The 6000-nt window shown below is 39.7% G+C and overlaps 1 pseudogene; it reads right to left on the bottom strand.

The window, feature by feature from the left end:
* Positions 1-278: 278 nt before the first annotated feature.
* The window catches only part of LOC105874394 (cytochrome c, somatic pseudogene), a 148110-nt pseudogene continuing 142388 nt past the window's right edge, over positions 279-6000 (bottom strand).

Here is a 6000-nt window from a genome sequence, read left to right as displayed (position 1 = left end):
ACCATCCTTGTGAAAAGTTGAACACTACTAATTGATCCAATCACGTCTTCAGAAGGGGGGAAAACAGTGATAGCATTTACTGTATTGGAATTACTATCAGAATTCAAAAAACCGAATTAACCACAAGCCAGTCTTAGTTAAATCAGGACTGTCCAACAAAAATATTCTTGTCACTCTTTCATGATCTGAATTCTGGTGTATGAGACCAATTAAATTATGGTACACATAAAAAAAGTTATGAGATATTTCTGGTTTGTAATAAATAAGGCAGTGGCCAATTATTACTCATTAGTGGCTTTTTTGAGATAAGCTATCAAGTCTGCCCTTTCTCCCTTCTTCTTAATGCCGGTGAAGATCATTTTTGTTCCAGGGATGTACTTCTTGGGATTCTCTAAATACTCCATCAGTGTGTCCTCTCCCCAGGTGATGGCTTTGTTCTTATTGGCATCTGTGTAAGAGAATCCAGCAGCCTGACCTGTCTTTCTCCCAAAGAGACCATGGAGATTTGGCCCAGTCTTGTGCTTGCCTCCCTTTTCCACAGTGTGGCACTGGGCACACTTCTGAACAAAAATCTTCTTGCCTTTCTCAACATCACCCATATCTAATTCTCTCTTTGGTTGCTGACGGCACGAAGGTTCCCAGTCAGAAGCCGGACGTCCCGCTCTCTCACTTAATTTTTTAAATGGCCTTTTCCATTCCAAGTTGGTAAAAAGGGGGTCTTACATAGGTTTAAGACACTGGGATGGATGCTCCAGGCACTGGTTCTCAGTCTGCACTCATGATCACTCAGCTGTCTTGTATAGTGCCTTCAGGGCCTGGATTCTGCTGTGTCTGTACCAGGCACAGAGTGTGCAGCTCTTTGGCATAACCAGAAACCTCTGAGCAATTCCTCTTGGCTTGCGTCTGCAGTCTGTTACCCAGTGTGAGTTGATTTTTGTGAGAGGTGAAAGGTGTGGATCCTGTTTCAGTCTTCTACATGTGGCTATCCAGTTTTCCCAGCACCATTTGTTGAATAAGGATTCTTTTCCCCAGTATATGTTTTTGTATGCTTTGTCAAAGATTAGATGGCTATATGAGGATGGTTTTATATCTGGGTTCTCTGTTCTGTTCCACTGGTCAATGTCCCTGTTCTTGTGCCAGTCCCAAGTTGTTTTAATTACTATAGCCTTGTAGTATAGTTTGAAGTCTGGCAAATTGATACTTCCCATTTTGTTTTCATTGCCTAGGATTGCTTTTGCTATACGGGGTCTTCTCTGATTCCATACGAAGCATAAAATTATTTTTTCTATATCTGTGAAAAATGATGATGGTATTTTAATAGGGATTGCATTGACTCTGTAGATCACCTTGGGTAGTATAGACATTTTAACAGCATTGATTTTGTTGACCCATAAGCATGGTATGGTCTTCCACCTGTTTATATCCTCTGGTATTTCCTTCCTCTACATTCAGCTCTTGACTTTGAAGAGTGACGAATGAAATATGATGTTAGTTTCCTAGAAATAAGATAAAAATATTTTTAAAAATTTAATTGCGTTAAAATATACATAACAAAAGCTACCATCTTTAGCATTTAAAGTGTATAATTCAGTAGTGTCAAGCACCTTACATTGTTGTGCAACCAATCTCCAGAGCTCTTTTCTTCTTACAAAACTGACATTTTGTATCCATTAAACATTAGCTCCCCCTTTCCTCCTCCCTCCAGCTTCTGGCCACCAGCATTCTATTTCTTATCTCTATGAATTTGACTACTTTAAGTATCTCATGTAAGTGGCATCATAGAGTATTTATCTTTTTGTGACTGGCTTAGTTCACTGAGCATAATGTCTTCAGTGTTCATCCATGTTGTAGCATGTGTCAGAATTTCCTTCCTGTTTAAGGCTGAATAATATTTCATTATATGTATATACCACATTTTGTTTTTTCCTTCATCTGTCAATGGACACTTGGATTGCTTCTACTTTTTGGCTATTGTGAGTAATAATAGGTTAAAAGGATTTTTTTTTTTTTGGAGACTGAGTCTCACTTTGTTGCCTAGGCTAGAGTGCCGTGGTGTCAACCTAGCTCACAGCAACCTCAAACTCCTGGGCTCAAGCGATCCTTTTGCCTCAGCCTCCCAAGTAGCTGGGACTACAGGCATGTTCCACCATACCTGGCTACTTTTTTTTTCTATATATTTTTAGTTGGCCAATTAATTTTTTTCTATTTTTACTAGAGATGGGAGTCTCGCTCTTGCTCAGGCTGGTTTCTAACTCCTGACCTTGAGCAATCCTCCTGCCTTGGCCTCCTAGGGTGCTAGGATTACAGGTGTGAGCCACCGCGCCTGACCAAGGAATTTTTAAAAATTGGGGCTTGCGCCAAATCCAGAGAAGAAAGTAAATACCTCTGTGTAGTAAGTCCTCACTTAATGTTATTGTCGACAGGCTCTTGGAAACTGTGACTTTAAGTGAAACAATATATAAGGAGACCCATTTTACCATAGGCTAATTGGTATAAACAAGAGTTAAATTCCTACAGTATATTTCTAGTCATAAAAACATTGCTAAACTTCCAAATAAAGTTCCCAAACTCTTCTAATATTAAACATTGAAATACAGGGGAGCTATACATACATTTAAGAAAGATTAATACAAACAAGTAAGATAATTATTGACCCAATTATAACAGTTCAGGGTCAAGGGTAGCTGGAGCCTAACCCGGCAGCTCATGGTGCAAGGTGGAAGCCAACCCTGGACAGGACACTTTCCACTGAAGGGCACACTCACACACCCCACACTCACTCAGACTGGGACAGAGTAGATACGCCAATTCACGGAATGTGCACAGCTTGGGATGTGGGAGGAAACCGGAGTACCCAGAGAAAACCCATGCAGACATGGGGGGAATGTGCAAACTCCACATAGACATTGGCCAGGAATCAATTGTTTTTCCTTATCAACCTTATAACAAAATGAGGTTGAAGAAAACAACATTATTTGAGGACCTGTTATAGTTTGAGTACCCTGGCTCTTGGGAGTCCTCACATGAAGTTAATTTCAGTGATTGCTGCGGCTTTGGTAAAGTCCTTTGCACCTGTTAGCACCCACGGTGCGTGAAATCATAACATTCGTGTCAAATGGCAAGAGAGTTTGCACAGGAAATGGGTAAGAGCATAATAACAGATCTGAAAAAAAGGTTTTGAAATAGCTTAATCAGATACTTAAAATTATCCAAGAAATAATAGGTCATGCTCACACTATGCCCAAATATCCTATAAATGCCATCAAAACTGTTGTATCAGATATTCTCCTTATGTAAGAAAAGCATAGATTGAGAGGCTAGGTATTCTCTACCATAACTATTTAAAATTTTTTTTAGTTTGAAATAATTTTAGATTAACAGAGAGTTGTAAAGGTGGTACAGAGAGTTTCCATACACCCTTCACCCAGCTTTACCTAATGTTATCTTCTATAACCATGGCATGTTCTCAATACTGGGAAATTAACATTGGTATAATACCATCAATTAAAGTCCAGAAGTTACTCAGATTTTACCAGTTTTTCCACTAATGTCTTTCTCTGTTCCAAGATCTAATACAGGATACCATGTTGCATTTAGCCATTAGGTTTTAATTAGGAGAATAAAAGGACTATCAGCTGTTAGGGTTCAGAGAGTGTTTTTCAGTGGATACCAAGGAGTCTTGGTCAGGACTAGTTTAAGAATCCTCTGTTTTACACTGGTATCCCAGCAGTTCTTCCTAACTCTCTGAGAATACATTTTTTGGCATGATGTGGGCAGTTCAAGAAGCCTCAAGTCACTAAAGACTGGGAAGGGCTTGCTTTACCCAAAGAGCTCCTTTCCCATGAGTGGAATTCTTCTCCCAGATAATCTGGTTATTTTCTTTTACATTTGCACAAGGCATCTATAGCATGAGTTGCAGTAAGAAAGTCATCATAAGAATATGCCAGATTACAAAATAGTTTTCCTTTTTCCCTGCTAATGATTCAAGATTTTAAAATCACTATGATTCAGGAAACTTAAGAGCATGATTTTTGAAGCTGTTTTCTTATTTTGCTAATGTAAACTGAATTTTTGATTCAAGATTTTGATTCAAGATTTTAAAATCACCATGATTCAGGAAACTTAAGAGCATGATTTTTGAAGCTCTCTGTTTTCTTGTTTTGCTAATGTAAACTGAATTTTTGACTATAAAAAATGAACCAAAATTGTCATTTAATTCAGGCATTCTCAAGTTTAAAACAATTGCCCCTGCGGAGCTGTGCTTTTTAAGTTGAAAATGAAAGGTGCAATTACACCGTGGATGGGTGAAGGAGGGGGTCACAGAGAGAGGCAGAACAAGCCACTTGGCTGTTCAGAGGCTTAGTGTGTGTGTGCTATTTGGTGTATGTGTATATATGCAGTGGGTGTGGTTTGTGTGTTGGGTATATATGTGATGTGCATATGTGTGTGGTGTGTATATATATGTAGTTATGGTATATGTATGATGAATACCTGTGTGTGGTGTGGTGTGTGTGTATTGTGTGGTGTGTGATGTGTGGGTTGTATGTTGTGTATTGTGTGCTTGTGGTGTAAATGTGTTGTTCGTGTAGTATGTGTGTTTGGTGTGTGTGATGAATATGTAGTATTTGTGTGTGGTCTTGTGCAGGTAGTTGATACCCAGGGCCTAGAGTTTTTGTTGTAAAAGTATCTCTGCTTTGAGATTAATTGGGAAAGTTTTTTTAAATGTTTCATTTCCCCAGAAATCATTTGGTAGGTGTATTCTTAAGCCCAAATATTTGTTTTTTAGAAGGAGACTTCAAATATTATGAACTAGATTAAAGGTGAAAGTGATTGCTACATTACTTTAATTTCAGCTAATGCTGTAGTTTAATTTAGCAAACAGAGCCACTTGTATTTAGTTAAGATGAGAGCTTCAAGAGGGCCTATCTCTTCTGTCTCTGATGTGTAAATTCATTTCCCCTAGTCAGTTGCAACCATTTCTTGCTCTTTAGGGCTGGTTACCTGGGATCATGTGCCTCATTTTGGCATCTCTTCCTCTTGGCCCTGTGTCACTGTGGGAGACTTTTTTTTAGAGACAGGGTTTTACTCTCTCACCCAGTCTGGAGTGTGCAGTGGTGCAATCATAGCTCACTACAACTTCAAACTCCTGAGCTCAAGTGATCCTTTCACTTCAGCCTCCCAAGTAGCTGTGACTGCAGGCACATGCACCACCATGACTAGCTAATTTATTTTCATTTTTTTTTGTAGAAATGGAGTCTCACTATGTTGCCCAGGCTGGTCTTGAACTCCTGGCCTCAAGTGATCCTCCCCCCTTGGCCTCACAAAGTGCTGAGATTACAAGTGTGAGCCACTGCTCCTGGTGACAGTATTTTTTTCTCTTCTTTTTCTCTCTCCTTCCAACCCTTCCTCTCTTCCTTCCTTCTTTCCTTCTCTCTCTCTCACTGGTACTGGGGAGACAGTGTTGTTCAGAGGTGAAGAATAAGAGCTCTTGAGTCAGACCTCCTGGGTCCAAATGCTGGCTCCACCAACTGTGCGAGGGCTTAGCCTGTAAAATGGCATAATGGTGTTGCCTTACTTACACTGCTGTTGAGAGACTTAAATGAGATGATGATGTAAGCATAGTTCATGGAACATAGTAGGTATTCAAGGAGCACACACTTTTTTTTGTATTTTGTTTTTACTTTGAGTCACTATTTTATGAGGAACACACATTTTAATGATGGAGGGCATCTTGTATGGATATAGCTGTGCCTCTATAGGTACAGAGAAGAGGGGAAGCCATTAGCAGACCATTTCTTCCATGATTTATTGTGAATTTATTCCATTTCACCTGTCTATGTTGACTAGATTCATGAGTGACCTCTCAGCTTTTGGATCAGTGTAGCCTGCCCTCTTGGTGGAATGAATAATGTGTCACTTAATAAATGCTCATGGCTGGGCGCGGTGGCTCACGCCTGTAATCCTAGCACTCTGGGAGGCTGAGGTGGGAGGATGGCTCAA

The sequence above is a fragment of the Microcebus murinus genome, chromosome 12 (genome assembly GCF_040939455.1).
Source record: "Microcebus murinus isolate Inina chromosome 12, M.murinus_Inina_mat1.0, whole genome shotgun sequence".
Classification (NCBI taxonomy): domain Eukaryota; kingdom Metazoa; phylum Chordata; class Mammalia; order Primates; family Cheirogaleidae; genus Microcebus; species Microcebus murinus.
Note: the sequence above shows the minus strand (reverse complement) of the source record. Positions and strands in the feature narration are given on the sequence as shown.